The sequence below is a fragment of the Callithrix jacchus genome, chromosome 5, assembly GCF_049354715.1.
Source record: "Callithrix jacchus isolate 240 chromosome 5, calJac240_pri, whole genome shotgun sequence".
Classification (NCBI taxonomy): Eukaryota; Metazoa; Chordata; class Mammalia; order Primates; family Cebidae; genus Callithrix; species Callithrix jacchus.
This window is the reverse complement of record NC_133506.1, coordinates 111,109,898-111,124,651: the sequence shown is the minus strand read 5'-3', so window position 1 is coordinate 111,124,651 and position 14,754 is coordinate 111,109,898. Positions and strand designations below refer to the sequence as shown.

At 36.3% G+C, this 14,754-nt stretch overlaps 1 protein-coding gene across 4 annotated transcripts in view; it reads left to right on the top strand.

Moving 5' to 3' along the window:
* STXBP4 (syntaxin binding protein 4) overlaps nucleotides 1-14,754 on the top strand; it is a 259,468-nt gene that overhangs the window by 117,945 nt on the left and 126,769 nt on the right. The gene's annotated exons all lie outside the window — the stretch shown is intronic.

The window sequence follows — 14,754 nt, the reverse complement described above, 5'->3', positions numbered from 1 at the left end:
GCGAAACTCCTTCTCAAAAAAGAAACAAAAAACCAAATTTTGGAATTTTTTTTTTTCTATTTCCATGTAAAATGTCATTGGTATTTTGATGGGGATTGCATTGAATGTGTAGATTGCATTAGGTTGTATTGTCATTTTAACAGTATTGTTAATAATTATTCTGATCTGTAAGCATGAAATGTCCTTCCATTTGTTTACAATCTCTTTAGTTTATCTCATGAGTGTTTTATAGCTTTCCTGATAGAGGTATTATCTCTCGCAAGAGTTTATGCTTTGCTGCTTCAAACTAGCAAATAGTTTCTACGTTGTTCTTTTATTTAGAAATATAATTGCTAATGTTGTCACACTTTGCCAGTACTTTTTATAATTTATATGGCATAGCCTTTTAAGTTTAATAATTCAGATTAAACTCATTTTTCTTTCTCTTTAAGCAGAAGCTTTTTCTGCACATATAATGGAAAACAGACTTACTACCATACGGTAGAAAATTCAGCCACAACCCCCACCTCATTTTCTTTCTTTGCCTTGGCTATCTGGTTATTACGAGTTACAATTTGAAATTGTTACTTGGGTAGTTGCCTCTACTTTCTTCTTAATGTAAGTGCTCCCTAGGATGTTATACTGTGGCATTTTCTCAGAAAGCTGAAGGGTAAGATTTCGTGGATCTTACAGCTTAAAACCAGCTCTAAGGAATATCTAGAAAACAATTACTATTATTGTTATTGTTATTATCTAAAATGGCATCTCATTCTGTTGCCCAGGCTGGAGTGCAGTAGTGCAATCCTGGCTCACCTCAAACTCTGCTCCCAGGTTTAACAAGCAGTTCTTCTGCCTCAGGCTTCTGAATAGCTGGGATTACAGGCACCCACCACCACGCCCGGCTAATTTTTGTATTTTCAGTGGAGATAGGGTTTTACTATGTTGGCCAGGCTGGTCTCAAACTCCTGACCTCAAGTGATCCGCCTGCCTCAGCCTCCCAAAGTGGTGAGATTACAGGCCTAAGCCACCACACCCAGGCCAGGAGACAATTTTAAAACTTTCCTAGATTGTAGACTCCATTGGAAACTGATGAAAATCCTCTTCCCAGAAACGTGAGATTACACACATTTTGCATCTATTTTCCGAGTATTTATGAACGCCTACCTAAGACTATCCCATGTACAGTCACAGGGAACATGAATACTTTCCACAGCATTGCATATGTGAACATCCCAGCCTCATCAGAATACCTCTAACCATGGAGAAGTATGTAAATCATAGAGACAGCCCAGAAGGAAGCAGCAGTTTGAATACATGTAAACTATGCTCCACAGAATCTCTCATGTTCCTTAGAGATGCTCCACAGAGCACCCCAGTTGTTGATCCAACTTCATTGGACAAATTACTTAACATCTAGGTATGTTTTTGCATGCAAAAAGTAGATCTCATAATATCAAAGTGGCAGGATTAAAAGATTAAATGAAGTACATATGAAGTTCCCAGAAGAGCCCCTGGTAGGATAAGATGTTTCCTACCTATATGGATGTTATTGTTGTTGCTGCTGTTGCCATTGCCATAACTACGGCTGGTGCCACATTATTGTTATTTAAAGTAACTAATTTAAATTTACTTTCTCCCTATGGTAGGTATTAAATTACTGTTGTCTAAAGCCTCCTTCAACTTGCATACATTTGAAAATATGGTGGATGAGAGCTTTTCATAATATGTAACATTTAGTGTTATTATTGACCTGAAGTTAGAATGTGATTGTCACAGGAAACTGTGGCTAAATGTTTGAATCAGCATCTTATCTTTCAGTTGTTTATTGCTAACTGTGAGGAAACTTCAGTCTGTTCTGTCATTATTTACAGTGAAACAGTCTGTAGACAGAATAGATATTTTTAATCAGTATTGGAATTCCTGGGGATGCTTTTACTGATCTCCCTATACTTACATGTTCTATATCATTATAATGCCTTTGTGTGATTTATATTTGAAATAACTACATGTTCAGAACTATAATCTCTGTTTAACTGACATATAGATTGACAAAATAATTATGTAACAAAAGCATAAAAAGGCATTTCTAGCTTTAAAAATGCATAATAAAAAAATCTGGCCAGATATCCCACAGGAGGTCTTTAATAAAAAGAGAATGTATTGACTTCTCGGTAAATTGGCAGCATAAGCACAGCCCTCTAACTGCCTTCCTCCAGGCCTCATGGAAATGATGACTAGAATACAAAAATAGGGCAAAAATCTTCAAAAGCACCAGCAGTTACAGAAGAATCCTAAAAACTTTTCTATATAGGAGAGGTACGACCACATGGAAGGAAAGCAGGAAGGGCCAACCTGTTACTCCCACTGCTAAGCAACAGGAGTGATTATGGGAATAACTGGCTGTCAGGAACCCTGGCAGGAGGTCACTCTTAATATGTTCCGATTTGAAGGAGTAATGAATAAAGTCAAAGACAGGCTGGGGATAGAGGGCAGACAGTCTGTTTTCACACTTTTTTATCTTAGTCAGTGTCATTTGTTGAAATTCTCAGGTTCACACAGATTGTCAAGCAGAAGGACAACTAGGGCTTGATCATTTAGGAAGCATAGACACACTTTAGATCTGACAGACACAGAGGCATGCAGGAAGCTTTAAATGTAAGTAAGAGAAGCTGGCATGACAACTTCAGCACCAAAAGCCACATCACACTGCACAGGCACCTTTTGCTCTAAGTTGCTTTTCACCACACTCAGACTGCTGAGTCATCCTTAATCTCACAATGTAAGGGTACATTTCACTCAGAGGTTTGAGAGGGTAATTCCAACAACAATTTGGTTAAACGTTAGGGCAATCAAAGGGTCTACATATTCTTTAAAAGGTTGAAAACCAGTTCTGAATAGCTCTCTAAATTCAAGCTTTTATAAATAAAAACATATAACATACTTAATGTGTATACATACACAGACATCTCATTCAATCTATTCAAGCTTGTATAAACAAATACATACATATACATATAGATATATGATTATGGAAAGGTCCACAGTATTAAAGCCAGGAAATATAGCTGCCAAGATTCATAATGGATTTCAGGATCAAGATGGAAGACTGATCTCATGCTAAAACCTTCACCTTTCTTCTCTTACATGTAGAAATGACATTTTGAATTGTGTGTGTGTGTGTGTGTACATGTGTGTGTGTAAAGAGTAAAAACAAGAAAGGAATACCACCCTGCATCAGAAATAATATGAAACTATCATGATAAGTAGGGTTTTAAGCTTCAGAGATTTCACAGAATTGAGATGAGCATTTGGAGCTAAGGTTTCTACACCCATGAGGCCCTAAATGATGCGTAAGCAAAGGAAGCAAGGAGCAGGAATCCTTCTGTAGAGAATATACTTTGTTTCCTTAAATTGCTCATATATTAGGCATTTAAAAAAAATCCCTCCAGTTTAGGAGCCATCTGGGCCTGCCACTAATTAAAGTTGAAAGTAAACATTTCATCCACTACAGGTGGGGAATATAAATTGGTATAACATCCTTGGGAATCAGTTTTGCAGTATATATCAAGAACTTTTTAAATATCCATTTGGAAGGTTTTTCTGAATGTTAAAATGCTTTTGATGGTCATATATTCTCACTCAATAATCCCACTTATTACTATTTTTGCAAAAAAAGTTGTGAATAAGTATATACATATATTTTTATTACTGCATTTCTTATACAGATTGAACATCCAAAATCTGAAATCCCAAATTTGAAATGCCCCAAATTTCTAAACTTTTGAGTGCTGACATGGCCCCAGAAGTGGACAGTTTCACACTTGACCTCATAAGATGGGTTGTAGTCAAAACACAGGAGCATAAAACAGTTTATGCAGTGTCCTTAAGAGAAAGAAAATAGAAAAACACCCTCCCAGCCCACTTCAGCTTTGATATATTTTTTTTCTGAGCAAGCATGATGGTGATGCCAGACAACCACAGATTGTCCACATGGGTGACCAGGATAGTAACACCTTTGCTTTCTGATGGTTCAGTGTTCACAAATTTGGGTCAGGCATAAGATTATTATAAATATTCTATTAAATTACCTTCAAGCTGTTCAAAAGGTGCTTATGAAACATAAGAATTTTATATTTTAGTCTTGGGTCCCATTCCTAAGATACCTCTTTATGTATATGCAAATATTTCAAAATCCTAAATACTTCTGGTCCAAGCATTTCAGATAAGGGTACTCAACCTGTGATATCAAATATTATTCTAATGGAAATAACTCAGGAATGGAAAACTAAACATCATTATCTTTTTACTTATAAGTGGGAGCTAAGATATAAGGACGCAAAGACATAAGAATGATACAATGGACCCTGGGGACGTAGAGGGAATGGTGGGAGGGGGTTAAGGGATAAAAGACTACACATTGGGTGCAGTGTACACTGCTTGAGTGATGGCTGCACCAAAATCTCAGAATTCACACCGAAAGAACTTATTCATGTAACCAAACACCACCTGTTTCCCAAAAACTACTGAAATAATAACAATAAATAATGAAATTAAATACATAACATTTTGAAAATATTTTTATTAACAGTAAAAAAAGTCCTAATTTCTCTAAGTAAAGAAAGATTATGATTTTGTATGTTATTAACAACAATGTAATTTGGTATGTTTCATTTCTCTGAAAAAACTTTAGCATATTATTTTAGGCAACAAAGAAAATATATGTTCAACTTTTGTAGGTTGGCTGAATAACATGTAATTTTTACTCAGTCAATTGAAAATAAGGCTGTGAAACAAGGACCATCTGATTGCATATATTTGTCTGTGCAGGCCTCCTGCATCACTTCAGGTGTTACTATCTGAAATCAGCAACGTGTTAACTCTTAAGAAGAATGTGTGTAGTAGCTGCCTTTTTTCCTTTACATCTGAAGCTAATTAAAAGTTACTTAAGCAGGCTGGGCACGGTGGCTTACACCTGTAATCCCAGCACTTTGGGAGGCTGAGGTGGGCAGATCACGAGGTCAAGACATTGAGACCATCATGGCTAACATGGTGAAACCCCCTCTCTACTAAAAAAATACAAAAATTAGCTGGACGTGGTGGCACATGCCTGTAGTCCCAGCTACTCGGGAGGCTGAGGCAGGAGAATTGCTTGAACCCGGGAGGTGGAAGTTGCAGTGAGCTGAGATCGCACCACTGCACTCCAGCCTGGTGCAACAGAGCAAGACTCTGTCTCAAAAAAAAAAAAAAAAATAGAAAAAAAAATAATTACTTAAGCAGATTAGAAAAGGTTTTATGGGAAAAAGGGTAAAAGTAGTGCTGTAACATTTTAAAGGCTTTGATGGAGTTTATCTTTTAAATCCTAAAACTCAGACTTGATATGGCTGCTTCTCATTCTGCTTATTCTGGACCTCATTCATCATTCTTTTCCTCATTTCTCCCAGAGCATATATTTATTAACAAGCATGAATTTATCAAACAAACCATGTTTCTTTTTCTTTTTCTTTCTTTCTTTTTTTTTTTTTTTTTTGAGACAGGATCTCGCTCTTTCACCCAGTCTGGAATACAGTGTCACAATCTCAGCTCACTGCAACCTCTGCCTCCTGGGTTCAAACAATTCTTGTGTCTCAGCCTCCCAAGTAGCTGGAATTACAAGCGCATGCCACCATGCCCAGCTAATATTTGTATTTTAAGTAGAGATGGGATTTTGCCATCTTGCCCAGGCTGGTCTTGAACTCCTTGCTACAAATGCTCTGCCCCTTTGGCCTCCCAAAGTGCTGGGATTTTAGGCGTGAGCCACCACACGTGGCCAAAACTGTGTTTCTTTAATGAAAGTCAGCTATACTATTAATATTTAGAATGGACATTATGGTCTTTTCCTCTATACAAAGTCATTATGGTATTTCTGTATCTTTCTTCTCCTAGATTGGGATGATGTTTCAAGCATTAGAGAATAGTTTATTATGTGATTCTGTGTCATTTGAGAGATAATTTTACCCATTTTTGTAAGACAGACCTCTTTCTGATGTCTTGATTATTCAAAGCCAGATAATAATCACAACAAATATTTGTGGCATTTACCATTCAAGGAAATGGCAAACTCACATACTGTCTTATGTTGTTTCAAACTCAAAGTAGGTCACTGCTGTAAGCTTCCATTAAGAAAATCAAACACCGCATTTTCTCACTCATAGGTGGGTGTTGAACAATGAGAACACATGGTCACAGGGAGGGGAGCATCACACACTGGGGTCTGTAGGGGGGAAATAAGGGAGGGACAGCAGGGGTTGGGGAGTTGGGGAGAGATAGCATGGGGAGAAATGCCAGATATAGGTGATGGGGTGGAAGGCAGTACATCACACTGCCATGTGTGAACCTATGCAGCTATCTTGCATGTTCTTCACATGTACCCCAAAACCTAAAATGCAATTAAAAAAAAAAAAAAAAGAAAATATATCAAATTTAATCTTGGGTGATTGAACTTCGTTTTAAGTGGGCAAATTATTGGCAGCTTCAAGAGAAATAACTCTTTTCCTAGTACAATTTTATTTCCAGAAAAAAAGTTAAAGAGAAAAAGATGTCACTTAAAAAAAGGTAATTATTCACATTCATTATTTCATTCCTTCCAGAACTATTTATTGAGTGTCTACAACAGGCCAGACCCTAGGAGAACAACACAAATAAGGCCCTTGCTTTCAAGCTGCTTAGGTAAATTGTAGTGGGCAGAGATGGACAAGCAAGTTAACAAATAAGTAAAAAACATAATTGTAGACAGTGATGAGTGTTATGCATATAGTAAAACCAGATGATGTGTTAGGGAAGATGAATAAGTGGGGATGCTGCGTTAGATTAATTGACAAATAAGTCCTCTTTGAAGAGGTGACTTTGCAGCTCAGACTCAGCCAGGAACAAAATCTATGGGAAAGGCTTTTCAGGCCCAGTACAAATCTGTGAGATGGGAGCAAACTTGACATATTTGAGGGACAGGAAGAAAAAAAGCTGGTGTATCTAATACATATGAGCAAGCAGGAGAGGAGCACAAGATAAGGGTAGAGATGTAAAAAGAAGCCAGATAATACAGGGCTTTGAACACCACACTAAAGAGTTTGGATTTAACTTTAAGTATCATAGGAAGGCATTTGTGGTTTTAAGCAGAAGGAGTAACATGATATGTTCTACATTTGTAAAGGTCATTTGGGCATTTTTTAAAAACGGGGCTGTAAGAGTAGCAAGAATGAAGAAAGCAGGAAGACTAGTTGGCTATTGCAGCGACTGAGGTGGGAGATGGTGGTAACTTGGGCTAGGTTTGAAGTAGCAACTAACAAATACTTATTTTTTAAAAAGATCAGTAATGTGTCAGCATGTATAACTTTTTGGAGCACCTGAAATTCAGTGTTAATTTTTAAACTTTCCTATTCATGTGCGTATTGGTTCAATGTGTAAACAAAAGTCCAGTAGCACAGATAGATCTGCTGTCATCATGGATCTTAGACTACCCCATGTTTTTCTATTGTGCCTTCTGTGCACTAATCAACTATTGGGTATTTTCTTTTTTCATCAAGCAAATACCTGAAAAATTGAAGCACTGAAATTATTTAATTTCACCAGATATATAGCAACAATCTACTAATCTCTATTGGTACACAGGAAGCAAACATAGACAGTTTTTCAGTCATAAAAATTAGGAAGCCATGATGTTTCTAGTGTTTAACATACAGAAACAAATGTCTAGTGTGAATAAATCCCAAAGCTGCCACATATTGTGAGTTTTCACAGAAGATCATTTCCAAGAAACTATTTCAGATACATACTTTAATCACATACACTACCAATAGCCTTAAGATATGACGGCACAGCTAGACAAGCAAGACTTAATTCCCACCACAGGCAGGAATATAGTAGTTGTCAAGGGGATTGCAGGATGTGTACTATCTAATATTTAATAAAGTAAAATCTATATGCCTTACTAACTTGGTGAACAGTCTATCACATAAAATAGTTTCAAGCACAAAGGCAGGAAAAATGCAAGGACTGCTTCTAAGAATTTAGAAGGCATGAGTGGTAAAATATAGTCAATTATCACTTTTCCAAAAGTTGAAACTCTGATTCCTTTCACAATTAGAACTGACTGTAATGATAGAATGCCTAAAGTATAGTGCATGTTTCAGTCCTATAACTGGACAAGCAAAATGTAAGTGGTGCCACAAAGAAACATCTTCCCTCAAGACCTGAAAATCTCCTCATCCAAACTGAATACATTCTTTTTGGTTAGTGGAATAGGCATTTTCCAGAGTTCACATGAGGACAAAGTATTAACAGCTCATCTCAGAAAAGGCAGGAGTACTAAAATGTGTGCAGTAACAGCTTTCATAATTATTTATCATGATAAAATAGTTCAATTTAGATCCAGAAGTTCATTTCCTGCCTTCAACAACAGAGTATTAATACTACTGTTACAGATGATATCTTTAAAAATAACATTGACATAGAAGGTTTTAAATTTTTATCAGTTTTGTGGTTCTAAAGTTCTGTTTTACGTTAATATGTCCCCACAGCAACCCTGTGAGGGAGACATTATTCTTTTTAACTTAAAAGATATGGAAAGATCAAAATTCATAGAACTTAATGATTTACTTAAGTCACAAGTTTGGAAAGGACAATGTCAGAATCGTAATTCAGGTCTTCTAATTCTCAGTCCAGGGTTCCTAATAAATCCTTTGAGTCTCATAGGAATATAGTTAAGACATTATGTCACAATTTAACTGGCAATTATTTTTTCTCTTTTAAAGTATATAAAATAGCATGGTGTGTTATAATTGGTGGCACCTTAGATTTGGTAAAATATGATGACTTCTCTGAGTATTTGCTTCCTGTCTCTAAATCAGGGTACAGTCTTCATATGGTTGTCTCAAAGACTAAGTGACCTACTGTGAAAATGCTTTACTCTGTAACTATAGGTTTACGGGGGTGTTTTGTGTGTTTGGGTTTGGTTTGGTTTGGTTTTCTTAGGGTCTTATGCTGTTGCCCATGCTAGAGTGCAATGTTATGATCACAGGTCACTGCAGCCTCGACCTCTCTGGCTCAAGTGATTCTCCCACCTCAGCCTCCCGAGTAGCTGGGACTACAGACACTCACCACTGTGCCCAGCTAATGTTTCAGCATTTTGTGTAGAGATGGGATTTTGCCATGTTGTCCATGCTGGATTTTATGTGTTAGAGTTCATTTTTTATTTTAATTACAATCATTGAACAAAATATACCTCATCTTAACCTAATTTTTATGACATAAGTTTTCAGGATAAAGCAATAGATTGCATTACCTCAAGAAGCTTTAATAGTTTTCAGTCTGGTATAAGATATCTCATTCATTGATAACGTTGATTTTCTCAGGGGATAGGATTGGGAGATTATCTGTTTTTTATTAGAAATTTTTATGTTGCCTGGTTTTTTTTTAATTAATGAGCATTTGTTACTTCTGAACTTTAAAGCTTATTTTTTAATTAAAAGACTTTTGAAGCATCATGGAGATCTCACAGTAAGAAACAAAAGCTCTCTTTGAGACTATTTGTATAACAATATATAAAGAGGGAATAATAAATGTGCCTAGGTAAAGATCTTAAAACTGGGGATGTACTCTTCCATAAAGTGAACTTAAACTTCTAGAGAGTTAATAACTCTTTGCTCAATCCTGTATTACTGCTCTTTTCATATTGCCTTGAATGATCTATTTGTATGGTTTTCTTCTCACTGAATTTTGTCCTAAACTGCTTTGCTTCTTTGGTGACAAGCACAGTGCCAACTTCATAAGTAAATAATAAATCTTAGTTAAATGAAAAAAATGAAGAATCTTTAATAATGTTTTTTCTGAAAATGTGTGACTGTATCCAACCAGCATTATTGATAAAATTACAAAGCAATTAGTTCTTGGGACTATATAGTGCTATTGGTGTTTCTCATTTCTTTTATAATAACTCCAGAATTCTAATAAAAGTTTAAGTCAAAAGCAGAATGGGAAGCCAAGCGCAGTGGCTCATGCCTGTAATCCCAGCTCTTTGGGAGGCCAAGGAGGGCAGATCACAATGTCAGGAGATCAAGACCATCCTGACTAACATGGTAAAACCTCCTCTCTACTGAAAATACATAAAAAATTAGGTGGGCCTGGTGGCACGTGCCCATAGTCCCAGCTATTCGGGAGGCAGAGGCAGGAGAATTGCTTGAACTCAGGAGGCAGAGGTTGCAGTGAGGAATGCACCACTACACTCCAGGTGACAGAAGAAGACTCAGTCTCAAAAAAAAAGAATACACAAACATCGAGAGTGAGAAAATTTGCTTCTTAGACAAGTTCTTTTACAACCTTAGGTAAATTATTCAACCTCACTTTTGCTCCATTTATACAATGGAAAAAATAATGTGTTTGTCTCAAGCATTGTAAGATAAAAATGAAGTAATATTTGTAAAAAATTGACTGTAGTTTTTACTACAGATAAATAAAATAAATTAGTTCACACCCTAATGGTATTTTTATCAAAAAAGCAGATTCATTTTTACTTGTAGAGAAGCAGAGTAGTATGGTGAAAATGTCATATGCTATAAGGTTCAAATGCCAGCTCTACAGCATAATAGATTTGGCTTTGAGAATTCTATAAGTTGCCTGAGTCTCATTTTTTTTTCATCTAAGAAGACGGAGATATCACCAACTCATGGGGTTGTCTTGAGGATTAAAGCTAATGTATCTGAAGTGGCTAACTGATTGAAAATATTGTGGCTCACATCTGTTAGGTACTCAATATTATCATTATCATCATTGTCATTCTGTACCCAAATATTTGTTGAATACAGTGTATCAGGCACTAAGAACATAGGCCAGCTTTGCTAATGTCCTTTAATGTATAAAGAAAGCAACTGAGGTTCAGTATTGAAGTAGGTAAAACTTGGAGGAAGAACAGAATCAACTCCTGTACTATATAGATCCTAAGTGGTACCACATACCATCTGCTGAGACTTCCTGATTAAAACATTTCCATGGGAGGTCCTACCTTTTTTCAGAGCAACACACCTTATAGAAGGGGAATAAGACTATAGGCAAAGTTTCCTATACAGAAAGTCATGAATGTCAGTGAGGATGATGCACCATAGTGAGCATGAGAGATGAAAAAAAGAAGAAACCAAAGTAAAACCATTAGAGTGAACCTCAACCAGCCCAGGCATAAAAGGATGTGAATGATGCTTTCTCAAAGTGTATCATTAGTGCCTGCCAACCTGTTGCAATACTGAAGCACTTCAACTATTTTGACATCTGCTGGAATTGTATTTCTAGAAAAAGATGCTAAAGAGGGTGTGATTGTTTAGTTATGTATATATCCAGACATATATTACAGACTCCATGCATGCAGTTTTGTTTTGTCTTGTTTTAAACTTGGCTAAAATGAGTTTATTCTCATGTTTAGAGACTATGGATGAGAACGTAATTTGTGGGGTAAGAAACCCTAAAAGGTTAATGCTACTATGTACAATTACTTATAGTCTCAATAAGGAAAAAGCATAAAAGTACACAGGCAAATAAAGGGAAGCTTCACAGAATTCTTTGATGAGCGTACATGTTTAAACAAATATACAAAAAAATGGACAAAGAGACAACCAAGAACTAATCAAAAACTCTTAAGAATAGTGGTAGGGAAGTAAAAGCCAAGATTAACTTAAACATTGGAAAAATAAATTAAAGATGAGAAGAACTATATTTAAAGCAGTAATGAAAAAGTAGAAGACTTGGTTTTTAAAGGTAATATAGAGGGGAAGAGTCTAAGTATTGTGTTAGACAAACTCTTTGGGTGATATCCATGATTCCTCTTTCCTGATACCCGTGCCTTTGTGTGATCCTCTCCCCTAGAGTATGTTTGGGACCTGTGATTTGCTTGGAACTATACAATACAGCAAAGTCATAGGATGTACATGATTATATTGCATAAGATTTTAGTGCCAACTTTGCTGGAGTCTTGTTCTCTTTACTGGCTTCAAAGGTGTGAACTGCTGTGTTAGGAGACTCATTTGGCAAGGAGCTGAGGACAGTCTTTGAATGAAGCCTTCAGTCCTTCCTCAGCCAAGCCTCAGATGAGACCAAGGTCATGCTCAACCTGTAGATTGAAGCCTTTTGAGATCATAAGCAGAGGATCAACTAAGCCATGCCCAAACTCCTGTCCCACAGAAACCATGAGATAATGTATCTGTATTGTTTTAAGCTGCTATATGTGTGGTGGTTTGTTACACCACAATAGAAATTAACACCATAAACTACTGCCATTTGCTTCTATCTTCCCAGTGGGAAAATGACCTTTACAATGACAAGGCTAGACATTTTCCTGGAATTAAAAAATAGTTGTCTATTGGAATAAGGGATACAAATTACATTCTTCGAGCTTTTAGTCACTCTTCGGACTCCTCATGAGAGGTAAACAGCCTTCCTACCCCCTCGACTCTTTTCTTTCTAATCAAAAGAAGTTTAGGGGAATTAGAAGGGTTATTTTTTACCATCTTAATTAAGACACCAACCTCCAGAAGCAAACAGCAACTGTTATGTTAGAAATACCACTATGAATCTTCCAAAGAGAAACAACTCTCCCTCCTTACCATCTGATGTTGTCTCATTCCGCTTAACATTTCTAGTACCTCTCATGGTGCTTGACAGATAGTTGATACTCAATGATTAATGAATGAATTCCTCATCAAGTTATCTCACCCATACATTCAGTAAGAAAGAGGGAAATTCACCCTTTGCTATAAAACATTTCCTTCTTACACTTTTGGGAATGAAAAAGCGTACATGATATTTATTTATATACAAAGAAGCATGAATGAACCATGAGAATACAGACATGAGTGAATTGCATTTTGTAAATAAAAGGAGTTTTAAAAACCTAATATGAATTCTGATTACTTCATAATTCTCTTTATTTTGTCTCAATCTAAAGAGTTGTATATAGTTTTGTATGAGACACGTTCGAAGTTAGTAAATGCCAAAAGCTTGTCTGATTCCAAATGATACTGACATAATGGACTCATTTGTTATGTCTATGTTCTCTATCTTTGCATCACATAAAAGTACAAACGTTTTTATAGCTTGACAATAATTGAAAATGAAATGGCTTCATCTTTTTCTTCATTTATTTTTAGCTTCCTTCTTTGTAGGTCCCTAGTGAAAATGAAATTTTAGCATTATTTATTCCTGTTGAATGCCTGGTACATTATATCTCATTACTAGCAATTTGTGAATTTTTTATACATATTTTAATTCATTTCTAATTGCCCTGTTGGACATTACTGATAATGAAATGCCCCCCAGATTTGGCCTTATTTACATAACCTATCAATAGGAAGTTGACAGAAATAGGGCTGGGCACAGTGGCTCACACCTGTAATCCCAGCACTTTGGAAGGCTGAGGCAGGTGGATCACAAAGTCAGGAGATGAAGACCATCCTGGCTAATACTGTGAAACACCATCTCTACTAAAAATACAAAAATTAGCTGCACATGGTGTTACACGCCTATAGTCCCAGCTACTTGGGAGACAGGAGAATCACTTGAACCCAGGAGGCAGAGGTTGCAGTGACCCAAGATTGCACCACTGAACTCCAGCCTGGGCAACAGAGCAAGACTTTGTCTCAAAAAAAAAACAAAAACCAAAGTTGACAAAATACACCCCCCCATTGCTTTTACTGTCTATTTCAGAATGATGGTATTATTTTATTTAAACTAATGCAAATAAAGATATTTCAATTCATAATCTAATTATTTATGAATTAGGAAAGTCCATGTTTGTTTATTTGAAAACTTCATTTTTTAAAAGTGAATTGAAAAATGCTCAGTTACCATGTGTATTGCCTAAGACGATTATTCATCTTTCAAATTTTATAAATATTTTTAAGATACTGATTTTTTAAATAAACTCTTTTTCAAAATAGTTACAAAAAGGACTGTTCAAGTTATTTGAATATTCTGGTTGTCTATCATATATGCCATATATACATTACAAATTTTCAAAAATGTCAAGCAGTCATTAACAATTATTAATATTTATTGATTTATGGCTGTGTACAAGGCACTATGATTGGTATGATAGTTGATACAAAGATTAATCAGATATATACTCTGCCTTAAAGATCTATTCATTTACAATAAGGATTAAAGCTTCTATATGAGTATAATATAAACAACATGGTAAGGCCCCAGAAGAGTTCAAAGTGGTTATGGAACCTCAAAGATAGTCCATTCGTTTCCTATTGCTGCTCTACCAAATTGCCACAAACTCAATGTCTTTTTTTTTTCTCTTCATACAGAGCTTTGCTTTTGTTGCCCAGGCTGGAGTGCAGTAGCATGATCTCGGCTCACTGCAACCTTCATCTTCTGGGTTCAAGCAATTCTCTTTCCTTAGCCTCCCAAGTAGCTGAGATTACAGGCCCCTGCCACCATGCCCAGCCAATTTTTTGTATTGTTAGTAGAGACAGAGTTTCACCATGTTGGTCAGGCTGGTTTTGAAGTCCTGGCTTCAAGCAATCCACACCTCTTGGTCTCCCAAAGTGCTAGGATTACAGCCATGAGCCACCATGCCTGGCCGCCAATGTCTTGAAACAATACAAATGTATTATCTTACAGTCCTAGAAGTCAGAAGGCCAAAAAAAAAAAAAAACAAGGTGTCAGCAAAGCTGCTTTCTCTTCTGGAGGCTCTAGGAAATAATCCTTTTCTAGCTTCCAAAGGCTGCCCACATTCCTTGGCTCATGGCCTTT